Raw genomic sequence first — 15,505 nt, 5'->3', positions numbered from 1 at the left:
GCATTGCATTGGTCAAACTGAAGAATAAACATACATTTCATGATGATAAATCATATTTTGGAATATGAAACAACTCTCAATAACTTTTAAAGGATTAAAATCATACAGTATACATAAGAAAATTAGATTAAAAATTAACTTCATAAGAAATTCCCTGACATAAGAAAATTAGATTAAAAATTAACTTCAAAAATCCATGGAATGACGTATCTCAGTGGCTTTGTTTGTTAAGCATCTGCCTTCAGCTCAGGTCATGATCCCAGAGTCCCGGGATTGAGCCCCTCATTGGGCTCTCAGCTTAGTGGGGAGTCTGCTTCTCTCTCTTCCCCTCACCCTGCTCGTGCTCACTCTCAAATAAATAAATAAATAAAATCTTTTTAAAAACTATGAAATACCAAATATTTGAAAATTAAGTAAGGAAGCCTATATAACTTTAGAGGTAAAAGTAAAATCACAAGGGTAAATTAGAAAATACTTTTAAAATAAAGTATATCAATATTTGAGGAATATAATTCAATCAGTTATTACAGAGAAATTTGTAACTTTAAGACTTCATGAAATATAAAAGGATTAAAATCACTGATCAACTTATGTCCTAAGGAATAAGAGGAAATTAAATACAATGCATATAGGAGGAAGAAAATTATAAAACAGAAAATATGGAGACAGAAGACAATTTAAAAGAACCTAAAATTTTCTTATTTGAAAACATAAAATAGTTAAGAATTATAATTTAGAGCTTAGAATGGTCAATAAAAAGTGGAGAAAACACAAATCACCAATATTAGGAATAAAAGTGAACATATCATGAGATATCCTGCATCACTGTGAACCTAATAGAGAAATTTCATGAACATCTTTATGCCAATACAGTTGGTAACCTAGATAAATAGACAGATTCCTTGAAAACTCTAGCTTAACAAAATTGATGCAAAAAGAAAAAGCATTTGAATAGCTGTATATTAACTAAAATTAATTTCAGAATTAAATACTTTGTCAAGAAAAAGTTTGACAAAGTGAACTCAGCTCAGTGAACAGATAGATTTATTGGTGAACATTATAAAATTTTGAAGGAAAAATAAAAATTGTATGCTATCTTTTTCAGAAAAATTCTGCAAACATTTCATAAGCCATTTTATGGGGCCAGCATAAACCTGACCCCTAATTATGACAAGAACATTACAAGGAAATAAAATTAGACATCAAGCCTCTGAAGCACATACATACGAAAATCCTTAACAAAACATTTGCAGTTTGAAAACAGCAATATAAATGGAGGGAATCATGACCAAGTGGAGTTTTCCCAAGAAAACAAGATTGATTTTTCATCCAAAAATCAACAGATGCAATTCACAAAATTAAGAGAATAGGGAAGAAAACAGATGGAGAAAAAATATTTTACTAAGTTGGCACATAACTGAGAAAGCATGAAAACCCGTAGGCAAAACTGGAAAAGAACACTTTCTAAGATGGATAAATGGTATCTATGAAAACCTGAAATGAATATTCTACACCACAGTGAACTATTGAATATTTTCCGTCTGTCAGGAGAAAAAATGGATTTTTCTCTCACCACTTTGATTAAACCTAACATAAGAGATCCTCAGGTAATATTAGAAGTCCTCATCAGTGCAATAAGGCAAGGGGAACAATGGCATAAAGATTTTTTAAAAGGAAGCAAAACTGTCTTTATTTACAAATGAAGTGATTCTTTTGCCTCAAGATAGTCTCTTCACTTTATCAAAAATATAGTCACTGATAGTCTTTGCATTTCATATTTTCAAACAGACAACAGGAACAGAGAGAGATTGGGGTCTTTTTTAGTCCACATATATCAGGGAAGGGGACACTGAATTTTCTCTCTTATATATCACAGAAAAATACAAGTTGAAAACATTTTCAGAGTGCTGTTTGTCTTTTGACTTATCTTGGCATAAAGGATTTATTTCAGTTTTGTGTACTTTGTATATGTTTTGTGTCTTCTGGGTTTTACGTCATGCTTAGAAAGAACTCCACATTTCAAGATTTTTTATTTTTTTATTTTTTTTCCGCACCCTAACCCCACCCAACACACCTAAACAAGATTTTTTTTAAAAAAAGATTTCAGATTTCCAGATTTAATGGTTTCAATCTTCATGTTTAAATCTATAGTACATCTGGAATTTACCTCGCTACAATAAATATGAGATCTAATCTCTCTGTTTTCTGTAAGTGGCTAGTAAGTTGCCTTGACAATTTATTGGACAGTTCATTATTTCCCACAGATTTGAAAGCCTTTAAGATAAATAGTTCCTGAAAGTATTTGTTTCTATCTCTGGACTAGGAAAACTGTTCTGCAGCTTTGTGTGCCTCGTTAGGAGCTGGTGCTACACTGGTGTAATTACTGCAGCTCTAGAGGAGGTTTTCATATGAAGTAGATCTGGTTCTTCTTTATTCTTCTTCTGATTTACCCTGACAATTTTTTAAAGCATTGTGAGCATTTCCATTTAAACCTGTATAAAGATGGTAGCCTACCTATCTTCACCAAAACACCTTCTTTTTTTTTTCTTTTATTTTGTTTTAACGTCAGAACACATTAAATTTATAAATGAATTAGGGGAAAATTGACTTGAAATATACACGTATATATGGTTATGTATATTCTTTTCTTCTTTTTTGATTTCAGAAGCATTCTTGATAAGTTTTTTCCAAGGTAATTTTTTTACTTATATTGCAAATTTGGCCTATTTTCCTAAACAAGCAGTTGGCAAACTTGTTCTGTAAAGGACCCAAAAGGAAATATTCTAGGTTTTGTGAGTCATACAATATTTGTTGTGACTACTCAACTCTGCTGTTGTGGCATTAAAGCAGCTGCAGACAGTATGTAACTGAGTAAGTATGGTGCTGTTCCAATAAAACTTTATTCAAAAAGACAGGCAGTGGGCAGCCCAGGTGGCTCAGCAGTTTAGCACCGCCTTTGGCTCAGGGCGTGACCCTGGAGTCCCAGGATCGAGTCCCATGTTGGGCTCCCTGCATGGAGCCTGCTTTTCCCTCTGCCTGTGTCTCTGCCTCTCTCCCTCTCTCTGTGTCTCTCATGAATAAATAAATAAAATCTTTAAAAATAAACAAACAAACAGGCAGCAAGACAGATGTGGCCTGTAGGCTAAAGTTTGCCACTGTATATTATAAAAAGTTGTTTCCCTTCAAACTAATAAAACTGGCAATTGATCTATCTAATGTGTGTAAGGCACTGATATATTCTCTAATAGGCACTTTGTTATGTTTAACATATTCCTGAGTGCAACTTTTAAAAAGCATACATGTCAAAAATAGGGTGGAGCATGTGTCCACATTCTTTAGTTGTGTGAGAGAAAAGTTAATCCTAGTGAAACAGTGAGCTCAGGTTCTTCAGACCCTGACCAACAAGTATTGCAGAAACAGGCAGACCTGCGGTTGCTTCAGTGACAAGTGTGTCCAGGTTCTGTGGAATCCAGGGAGTTTTATCCTCTCTAGTAATCTCAATTAAATTTCTGAGATGATTTATTTCTGCACTTATCTCAGATTTCTTCCTAAATCCTTCATTAAACAAATCCTTTGGGATCCTAAGGCAAAGGGTTGTGGGGAAAGGAAAAAGTAAACTTTTGAAAATCTACGTTTTTTTCAAGAGTCACATTTTATATTTAAGAGCTTTGTAAATTGTCTCTATTTTATGATAAAGCTGTTCTTTCTTAGGAGATCGCCAGAGGATAATATCTGAAGCAGAGAATATCTTCTGGGTTTGACCTGGGCAGTCAGAGGAAGTTTCCAACCTTCCCAATATGCACACACCATGAGCACTTTGCTAGGGTGCTGAGCCAGGCATGGGGACAAGTGCCATACTATGTTCCAACCCCACCTGCATGTTGGGAGGGAGCCATTAGTTCATGTGAACTTATCTTCAGTCCCACTTGGGATAGCATGGTCACCTGTATCATAGAAATAATGGAAACTTATAAGCTGATCAAGGGGAAAGGAGGGAAAATGAATGGGAAATATCAGAGAGGGTGACAAAACATGAGAGACTCCTAACTCTGGGAAACTAACAAGGGGTAGTGGAAAGGGAGGTGGGCGGGGGGATGGGGTGACTGGGTCATGGGCACTGAGGGGGGCACTTGACAGGATGAGCACTGGGGGTTATACTATATGTTGGCAAATCGAACTCCAATAAAAAATATACAAAAAAATAAAATAAATACTTATAACAATTTTTTTTTTAATTCTGATGCCAACACTTCTAAATGGGAAAGGAGAGGATTCCCCTGGTGCCATGCAATGACTTAGGCAAGCTATGCAGCAAGTTTAGAAGGTATCCGTTCCCTGTATTTCTAAGCCTGGGCATATCTGATAGTTTTAAGTCAGCACAGATCCATGTCAGTGTCTTTGGTGGTAGTAGGGTTTCTGACAATTGACAGTGATCTTGGTAAAGCGCCCTGTTGCTGCTTATATTAAAGACACCTTTTTGGGGTGTCTGGGTGGCTCAGTCAGTTCAGTGTCCCACTCTTGAGTTTGGTTCAGGCCGTGATCTCGGGGTTGTGAGATCAACCGCCGAGTTGGGCTCCAAGTCCCCCATGGACTTAGAGCCTGCTTAAGATTCTATTTCCCTCTCCGATTGCCCTCCACCCCTGAATACTCCCCACTCCTACTCTCTCTCTAAACAAACAAACAAAACAAAACCTGGTTGGATTATCTACTTGATAATCCATGAAACCCTATTTAATTTGGGCTCTATGAGAGCATTCTAGAATCCCACCAGCATGGCGACTTGGAGAGGTTATTGATATAGCTTTGGAAGGGCCAAGGTTATCCTGGACTCTCCAGGGTCTCATGTGGAGCTTGATTCAAAGACCTCTTGAAAAGCCAGGAAACAATAATTTTAGTGGATCAAATGCAAGGAATGGCAGTAATGCTTCTCTTTCCCATTTTGCTTTAACTTTCATACATTCCCTCCTGATGTGCCAGGGCAATGGCCACCAGGAATTGTATTTCCTGCTAGACTTGCATTGATTGAGCTTGTGTTCCCATATTCTTGTCTGCTCCCTCAGATCACTGTCTGTTTCTCTCTCCAGTTTCTTGCTTAGTTGGCTGTTGCTTTCCTTGAGGCTTCGTTCTCAAGCCTCTGTCTGCTATTGCTGCTTCCACTGTTTCTCTCTTAGCCATGCCTGTTCCTTCTTTGCTGCCTCCTTCCTGGCTTGCTCCAAAGCCCTATGCAGATTTTGGAAAGAGAAAAAAGTAAAAGCTCAGGCCTGAGCATTACCCTCTTGAGATCAGAGATAAAATCAAATTTGAAGGAAAGGGTGGTCACATCATGAAGAGCAGGTTTGAGAATATGATGGGAAAGGCCTTGACTGGCTGATATACAGCTACAACTCTGCTTGTTATTTTCAGGTTTAAAGAGGGTGCGTCCTATAGAAGAAGGGGAAGCTCATCATTTTTGGAAAGATCTTTGGTTGGGCTATCAGAGGGCAATGCAGGAGCTTACCCACCCAAGGATAGAGTCCTGCTGCCCCTTGCTTGCTATGGCCTTATCCCCACAAGTAAGGGCTTTATCTGCCTGCAGAATGGATTTCTTTATTGTCATGTATGACTGCAAAAAGCTCTAACAGATCTCATTTGCCTAAGGAATCAAGAAGGAACAAAGGACCTAGATTTCCACTGAGGTGATTTGTTCCATACAAACAAGACCATCCATGTCATTTTTACTTTTGACATAAAATACTCCATGAGCCCCCTCCAAAGTGTCCAACTTCCTTAGCGTGACCAGAGACCCTCTATATCTCCCTCCAGGCCATCCCCCCGAGCCCCTTCCCTCCACTCCCACAGGCCACAACCAGTAGGTATTACGTGCATATGTACAAACCCGTGATCTCTGATGCATTCGTATATTTGCATGTTTCCCTAGGGCTCTTCCCTTTGGATAACATCTCGACCTGAACAGCACATACAAATACTTCAAAGTTTACATCCCCCTCCTCTTTGGGGAAGTTTTCCTGGACTATATGTCCCATAGCAAATGCAGACTCGAATCCATGCTGATGTTCTTCCCTGCTATCTGCTAGATGTGTAACTTTCTTTTTTTTTTAAAGAAAGAACTTTCTTTTCTTTAATATTTTATTTGTTTATTCATAGAGACACAGAAAGAGAGAGAGGCAGAGACACAACGCAGAGGGAGAAGCAGGCTCCATGCAGGGAGCCCGATGTAGGACTCGATCCCAGGACTCCAGGATCACACCCCAGGCTGCAGGTGGCACTAAACTGCCGCGCCACAGGGGCTGCCCTAGATGTGTAACTTTCGGCAAATTATTTAACCTGTGTCTGCCTTTGGTTTCATATCTGTAAAATGAGGGTAATAAGAGTAGATGCTTCATAACATTTTTTCAAGGACTAAATTAAAACATCCAGAGAGAGGGCTTAACAGTTCAGTATATACAGTAGTATATTATTACATTTATTACTACCACCAGTGCAGCCCAGGATCACAGGTTATCACTCTCTGTGCAATAGTGTATTTATTTGACTCTTACTTTGATCAGCCTTGAGTGCAAGCATTCTAACTTTACATCATAAATCCTCAGCCATTGGCATAATGACTGTCATATAGTTGGATGAAGAAATAAATAATTTCCATTCTGTCTCTCGTGGATTTCAGAAATCCATACTCTTTTTTGGGAGAATAGGCATTTCCACTCTCCTGAGGAGTAAATAGCAAATAGTGGACCTTAAAAATTCGCACAATCTGTTGTGATATCCCCATGCTCTTATCACCCACAACTGGTGCTGTGCTTTAAGATTATCTGGAGACCCCTTTGACTCTATTCTGTAGGCTCCGCATGCTCACCTTATTCCTTGCCCTCACTCCTTTCCTGGGCACCTGCGAATAGTTCCATTCAGTCCTTTCCTTTGCTTGCCTGTAGAGCTTGTGCCCTCCAGGAACAGAGAAAGTTCCCGCTGAAATACTTTCTGTTAGGGCCTTCGAAAGCTGATCCAATTTAGCTTGGCACTATTTAACAGATGCCTCTTTGTTCTACAGCAAGAGATCCTCCTTCTTATCCTTATGATTTCCTGCAAGGGAAATATATAGGGATATCACCAGAAGAAAGGAACAGAAGAGGTCAAATTCCAAAGAAATCTACTAGGTGGATGGACTAACGGCAGTCCTCTTAAGAAAAGCATCCTAGTGAAGCAGCAGAAGCATACAACTAGAACCAAGAGATTTACTGCCAACTCTGAAAACTCTCTGCAAGACCTTGCTAAAGCTTCCAAACCTCTCTGGGTCTTGGGTTCCTCATCTATGAAATGTTGAAGTTGTGTGATCTATTCTCTATAGTTCTTAGAATCTGTAGCATCCTGTGATTCTATCTTCAATAATATAATGACACAAATAAACATAAAGAACAACTTGCTAAGAGAGTCTGTCCCAGCAAATTAAGTGTCTGGGAATAAGAGTGAGTACACCTAGAGAGGTTGTAGCTCAGGAGTGACTTGAGGGAGTTCAGAAACCATGCCACTGTTCACTAAAGGAGAAATCAGTGCTGGTTTTGCTTGAGAGATCAGAAAGATCCTAAATAAATTTCTCAAGCTTTGAGGGAGAAGATGGAAATAGAGTTCTCTAAAATTCTATCATGAGGATCCACACTACTTTACCTTAAGTAGGAGATGAGCTATAGATTGTGTATGTACAACTTCAGGCATCATTTTAGAAACGCAAGGATCAGGAAGGATGAATGCTAAGAAAAAGTACCACAAGCTTCTTCTGGAACTCCTGTTGATCGTCCTCAGAAGAGTGCTCCACGAGGACTCCAACAACTACCCCTCACAGTCTGCATGCACATCCAGCAGCTCCTTGAGCATGTCTGTGGGGAGCCTCAGTCGCTAGGCCATCTGCTCGCTGTAGTGGTCAGCTGCCTTCTGCATGGCCACTGAGTTCTCACACAAAGCCAGAGTTGTCACTGCATTCTCCAAGCAAGGCACTGCTCCATGATTGATGGCATCCACATAGGTCACCACCAGAGTCCTCAGCATAAATAAAGCAGAAAACAGGGATAAATATCAATTTCTTACTCAACAAGAACCAAGATTCTGAGATTACAGTTCTTTTATTAGTGTTTTAATATGTATTTATTTGTTTGTTTGTTTATTTATTTATTTATGAGAGATTGAGAGAGAGAGAGCACGTGTGAGCTGGGCCGAGGGTGTGGGCAGAGGGAGAAGGAGAGAGAAACTTTAGCAGACTCTGCACTGAGTAGGGAGCCCCATGTGGAGTTTGATCCCAGGTCTCTGAGATCATGACCTGAGCTGAAACCAAGATCAGTCTCTTAAAATACTGAGTCACCCAGGTGCTCTATATTTTTTTTAATTTAAATTTTTTTTTTTAATTTCATTTATTAGATGTGTAGCTTTACACATCTAAACTTTTGCACTTTGGAAATAAATTTATAAGTATTCATGACAACTAAAGTAACATACAAATGAAATACTTTAGCTATGGCCACAAACAGTGTTCTGAAAAGGTGTGTTGTCAGTACTGATCCATTGCAAGGATATTTAAAGAAAATAATCGAACTACTCATCAGGGGTCACATGACAATAACAGAATGCCACAGATTGTACCTAATAGACAACAATGGATTATTAAAATTCTCAAGATGTTGTACACAAAGTTAGTTATAAACCCCCCCAGCTTTTCTTTTTTTAATTTTTTAAATCTGAGATTATAGTTCTAAAGTCACACACACCTACTTACTTCTATTATCATCACCTTTATTTTCATTTTCACTTCATTTACTTGTTATTGTATTTTTTTTCCAGGTCATAACATTGGGTGAAAAAAAGATGAATACCTACCTTCATCTAACATAATTAGGGAAATCTGGGAAAAATTATTTCACATTAACACAAATTAAGATTAAAAGAGGGGAATCCCTGGGTGGCTCAGCGGTTTAGCACCTGCCTTCGGCCCAGGGTGTGATCCTGGAGTCCCGGGATTGAGTCCCACATTGGGCTCCCTGCATGGAGCCTGCTTCTCCCTCTGCCTGTGTCTCTGCCTCTCTCTCTCTCATTAATAAATAAATAAAATCTTAAAAAAAAAAAAGAGTAAAAGAGACCACCCAGGTAGACACCCAGGGTAATTCACATAATATTATTTCTAATTCTTGAGATTTCAGTGGATTTTCAGGGACTCAAAAGCTAATATTTATTTTGGACAGGTTTGAACTCCAAAGTAGTCCCTTTGAGAAATACATATTATATAGGACTTCCTCTGGGAAGACGATCCACCCAGTCTAGTTAGTGTTGGGTTCTTATATATGGGAACTGCAGATATCAGTGACAATGTTTGGGGTTTTGGAAAGGGATTTGTTAATCCTATGATCAAAGATAATTACTAAAACACATAATCATTTCTATCTGGGGTATGAATATATATAAGTATACACATATATATAAATTGATACAAAGCTGCTGAAGAGTGCATATTATAGTTAGCACATATCAGGTCACAGAGAAATATGATTTTGGACAAGGACACTCACTATTCTCAGTGACCTTGACTTCTTTCCTGAGGGTCCTAGCCCTTGCATGGGTAAAGATACAAGAACAGAAATTATTTGATTGTTTCTGGAATTCAGGATCCAGTTGATTTTCCAGAATATCCTCAGTATGGGCTAGAACTTCCTTTTTGTCTTTTGGCTGGTCAAAGACAAAACAATTCTGTTTTGGGGAGGCGGTAAATATAACATTTGATATACTCCCTGGGTATGTTGGAATTTTTAGCTTTGGGATTCTAACCTGAGGAAGAGAGAAAACAGAGTTACAGTAAGCACACTCTTGGGACAAGGCGGCTCAAGGTTTTTATGAGTGGGGATTTCCGACCTTTCAAGTATTCTAAACTCAGAACTTCTTTTTACATATTTATACAAATGGCAAATTAAACTCATATGAATGATGTATCACTGGAGAGGAATTTTTTAAATTTTCTTTTTTAATTCAAGTATAAATAACATACAGTGCTATATTAGTTTCAAGTGTAGAATATAATGATTCAACAGTTCTATACATTACTAGTGCTCATCATGATTAGTGTACTCCCAATCTCCTTCACCTATTTTACCCGCTTTACCACCTCCCTTCTTGCAACCACATTTTTTCCTCTATATTTGAGAGTCTGGGCTTTTTGTTTGTTTGTTTGTTTGTTTGTTTGTTTTTAAGACATTTAAAAAAATATTCATTTGTTCCTTAAATGCCACGTTTTCTTTATCTATCAATGGATGCTCGAGTTGCTTCTATATCTTGGCTATTGTAAATAGCTTCAGTAAACGTAGGGGTGTATACATCTTTTCAAATTAGTGTTTTCATTTTCTTTGAGTAAATACCTGGTAGTGGAATAACTAGATCATCTGGTAATTTTTGAGGAACCTCCATACTTTTTCCACAGTGGCTGCACTACCTTGCATTCCCACCAGTGGTGCGCAGGGATTTCTTTTTCTCCACACCCTCACCAACACCTGTTTCTTGTGTTTTTTTTTTTTTTTTATTTTAGCCATTCTGACAGGTGTGAGGGAATATCTCATTATAGTTTTGATTTGATTTTTTACTGTTCAACATTCATGACTCCCTAAAGAAGTTAAGCTAGCTGATGGCATTAAAATTAGGTCAAGACCTTAAAATTGAGGAATAAACAAGATAATTTATTCAATAATTATTTACTAAGTACTTATTATGTTCCTGGCACTGGGGATATGTTCAAGGGTCAGAAGATACAGCAGTGACTAAAGCAGAGGGAAATAACCTGTTCTTTGGAATTATATAACTGATAAGTGTTAAGACTACTAGTGTATAATGAGCTAATGCCAGGCAGGTGAAATCTGGTCTTAATGGAAGGAGTATGGGGAGAAAGGAATGGGTAAAACAAAATAAAACATAACAAAACATACTTTTAGAAGCCTCCATAAAAGGTTGCATCTCACTCCTTACTTGTTTTGAGGATGCTGTGAATCAACTAATTCAAGGGATCTCAGCAGAAGTTAAAATATTTTCTAAGAGGAACATTCCCCCTTATGTTTTCTATGCTTGATGGGAAGAGAATTTCTGAGGTACCTGCATAGAACCAGGATAGAAGTGTGGAAAGATGGAAGGATGGTTGATACTGCTTCTGTATTGTCATTTTTTCCCACGGAACTCAGTAAGGTGACCTCTGTTTTTCTTATGATGATTTGTACATGCCCAGCATCAGATGCTCTTTACATTAAACCATAGTTATTAACTTTATAGGATCTGGACATGCTATTCTATAAGGTATTCTGCAACACTAAGGTACTTTGCTCTAACTAGAATTTTCATGAAAGCTAGCTAAAGCCAGTGAGCTCATAGATAAACATTCTGATTTGCCTTTTTTTAAAAAATTCAGGTAAAGAGCAATTATTGTGTGCCTACTATGTTACACATACTGTCCTTGTTGCTGGAAATTGGCAACAAAGAATCAGGTAGGATTTCTTCCTCTACAGACTTTAATTTTAATAGAAGAAAAAAATAAGTAAAGATATAAATAAATATGTTCATATTGTGTTAAGTTTATGTGGAGGGGCAACCTGAGACAGAATGGTCAGGGAAGACCTCTTTGAAAACTGACATTTGTGTAAGGCCTTGAAAGAAAGGAGCAACTGGGTGAAGGAGCAGCAAGCATTGCAGGCAGAGTGAACCATGAATGCAAAGACCTGGAGATAGGAAAGGGATTGCAATTTGCAAGGATAAAAAGGAGGCTGATGTGGCTGTGGTATGACCGTGGTGGAGAAAATACAAAAGATTAATTTAGAGAAATAAGAAAGAGTCACAGTGTGCGTTTGAGGAGTATGGATCTTATGTAAGTATAATGCAGGTTTAAGGAGGGTATTAAAAGCAACTAGATTAATGATCACTATGGTTGTTTTGAAGGGAATTTACTAGAGAGGGTCAGAGTGGAAGTGAGAAGGACATCAGGACAAATAAAAGTATTTCAGGCAAAAGAGGAGGGGACCCAGTCCAGGATGGTAGAATGAAAACAGAGAGAAAGAGACAGCTTCGAGATATATTAAGCAAGAGTAACAAGAGGACTGATGTATGAACTGGATGTAGGAGGTAAACTAAGTGAGGAATGTAAGTTTTGAGTCTTGTGACCTTCAGGTTGGTGATACATACTGAGAAGAAGATGAACGAGAAAGCAAGAAGTATGCTTTTGTTTTGCTTTGTTTTACTTGATTTCATTTGAGTTTAGGAGTGATCAAGACTTATACTGTGAACATGATAACTTTATTTTTTTTGAACATGATAACTTTAAGTGGACAGCTTGCAAAAAAGCAAAAAAAAATTCAGATGGTTATTTGATCTATGCATCTGAATTTCAGAAGAGATATCTAGGCAAGAAATATCAATTCGAGAGGTATCAGAATAAAACTGACATGGAACATCCAAAGACTGGATGAGATCATTTTGAGAGGGTATAAATGGAAGAGAGAAAAGAACCCAGGGCCACATCCTAGAGAGACTTACAATTCAGTTGATTGGATGAAAAGTCAGAGTCTGGTAGAAAGACTGAATGAGCTAACCACAGAGATAGAAGAAAGTCAGAGTAGTGTGGTGAGGCAAGGAAGGAAAGAATTTCAAGGAGCAGGAAGAAGCAGGGGAGTAAGATGGATGCAAAAAAACACTGAATCAGGGAAAATGGACGTCATTGGTAAGTATAACAAGAGCATTCAGTAAAGTGTTGGGTTAAAACTAGAGAGGAATTCATTGAAGACAGAGGTAGAGAAAGGAAATTGAGGCTATATATTTTTGCATGAAGAGGAGTAAAAACAAAATATGGGGTGATAGTCATAATGAGATGTGGAGTCCAGGGAGAATCTTTAAGATGATAGTTATTGAAGCATGTTGGTTAGTTAATAAGAATACTCCAATACAGCAAACAAAACATGATGTGAAAGACATAACTGCAAAAACTCCACGTGTGGCAGGCTAGAAAGGTGGCTTTAAGAACACTAATATGAGGAGTTTTCCGTCTATAGGAAACAGGAACAATAGGAATAGGAATTGGGAACAGAAAAAAAATTGGGTTGCAATTTTACTGGTAAGAATTAGAATTTCAAGCTGAAAATTCTATCATAGCTCTAAAAGTATTTGGCAGTATCAGAGACAGCTTTTTTATAGGACCTAAAATTAGAGGAATTTCTAGAATTAAACCCACACTGGGATAAGTACAGTGACCATGTTCTTCTGGCACCGAGATTGATGCAGGATGAGGGTTGGGTACTGCCCCAAGCCCCAAGGAAGGGTCCTTCTTCACCAGCTGGATCAAAAAAGCTCCTTGTCTCTATGTGTGTCTGTGTGTCTGTCTCTCCCATTTTTGCTTTTATTTTGTTCTATGATACTCTAATATAAAACTGTGACTCCAGAGATGAAGAATATAAGGCTAGTTAGTTCTTTTAACCTTTTAATCAATATTTTATTGTTATTTTTATATTTTAATGTATACCATTGACTTACTTTTAGTATTATTCCAAATGTATTTTTCAACAACATACAGGGAAGTTGTTACAAGAAAAAAATATATGAAAAACACATATTCCGTAAGTCTAAGTCACAAAAATATAATAGTGATAAAGGAAGAATTATTAACATGATTTCTTAAACTGAAGGAGGTTAATGAGACTTGGTTTAACTGAAATGAAGTTTTTTCATATTTATTAACTCCAGAAAAAATGATCTAGCATCTTTTTTTAGAAAGTGCGTTTATTTGGCACTAAATATACTCTACTTTGAGGTTTAGTGGAAATTCTCAGACAGGAGGAGTCTCACTTTAATATCCTGTACACAAAGCTTGGTGGAAGACCAAAAAGCTGCAGCTGTGCCAGCTCTTTCAGAGAAGTACAAAGTTGAAGCAGTTTCAGTTTTAGAATTCTGTTGAGAGCAGTTTTTCAACTGAGAGAAATGTAGGTACAAAGGAATAATGGCCTTTAAGGGATAAGATTTATAGGCTTGGGGAATTTTAGAATTGGAGAAACCTGCTGTGACAAAACAATAAAAACAAAACAAAACTAACAGCACCTTGGATATTGCTAGGTATAGAAATAGAATAAAGGGCTAGGTTTTCAGAATTATACAAAATGTAAGGCATGGAAATTATTTGGTGGATTGGCTATGTAAATCCATGACTTTCCTCACAAGCTGGAGTTAGATTACAACACTAGAGAGATGTACCCCAATTTGTTCTTTCTGTATGTAGAACTTAGAGCTGAAAAGGAAAACTGAAATTTCAGAGACTTTTTATTTGTAGGATGAGTATTTAAGGGAAGACAGAGCCTTTGGTAGGACCTCCTAAATACTAGAATGCTAGGATTACATATGAATATATAAAAATCCAGTTTCCCTCATGCCACCTTCTGAGAGGAGAGGCTCTGACTGGTTCATTGTAACCCTTCTCTAGTCTTTTCAAATCCATTGTGCCTAGGATGCATCCACCCTTAAATGAGGTAAGACTTAGCCTTGTGCCACATCACTGATAATGGCTACAACCACTCCCTGAAGTCCAGCTCCAGGCACCCAGTCACTCTTTCTTCCAGGGACACCTTTCATAGACACTGCCCTGACTTCAGTGGTTCAGTGACTTATAAATGGGCCTGATGTGAAAAAGCATCTCATTCTTGTCCCAGAGATCCAACCTGGAAAACACCCTCACAACAGTCAGCTGGTATGGCCCCTCCATGGACCGGCAAATGTGTTTTGGCGTGAAGACATATATAAGTGCACTATTACTGGGCCACACTTCAAGAAGTACCTCCTTTATACATTTGTGACACTTGGCAAGGCTGGTCCACTCAAGTAATATGTAAATGATTTAAAAGATATTTCAGATTTTTGACTTTAGGTTTCAGGTCTCAACGGTTTAAACAGGCTCACTCTAAAGCCTCTTTAGGTCCCATTTATAAAGACAAAAAAGTTATTCCTGGTTCAGTGTTTTCCTTTTTACTATTTCTTTGGTGTTAGAGAGTTCATATAAAGTGTGGAGACTTTAAAATTTGGAGGAGAGGAGCTTCTGGGTGGCTCAGTCAGTTAAGTGGCTGATTCTGGATTTTGACTCAGGTCATGGCCTCAGGATTCTCAGATCAAGCCCCATGCTGGGCTCTGCACTCAGCTGTCAGTCTGCTTGAGGCTTCGCTCTCCCACTGCCCCTCCCCCTCACTCTTTCTCTCTCTAAAAATAAATAAATAGATCCTTTTAAAAATTTGGAAGGGAGTGTGTGTGGGAGGGAGGATTATCTTTTAAAGATACCCAAAAGACTTTCCATATAACAATATCAAAATATTTAATATACATGTAATCAGAATAGCAAAAAGTATAGCAGGATAAGAAAGTGATATATAATTTTTCCAAAATTAATAAAGGACAAAAACCCACACATCCAGAGGTTTAGAGAACCAACCCCGTGCAGAATAAATAACAAGAAAAAAAACACCCCTATACA

At 37.8% G+C, this 15,505-nt stretch overlaps 1 pseudogene; it reads right to left on the bottom strand.

Moving 5' to 3' along the window:
* Positions 1-3,900: 3,900 nt before the first annotated feature.
* On the bottom strand, positions 3,901-14,746 carry LOC121487155 (annotated as a pseudogene).
* Positions 14,747-15,505: the final 759 nt, after the last annotated feature.

Source organism: Vulpes lagopus, chromosome 3 (genome assembly GCF_018345385.1).
Source record: "Vulpes lagopus strain Blue_001 chromosome 3, ASM1834538v1, whole genome shotgun sequence".
NCBI lineage: Eukaryota > Metazoa > Chordata > Mammalia > Carnivora > Canidae > Vulpes > Vulpes lagopus.
Note: the sequence above shows the minus strand (reverse complement) of the source record. Positions and strands in the feature narration are given on the sequence as shown.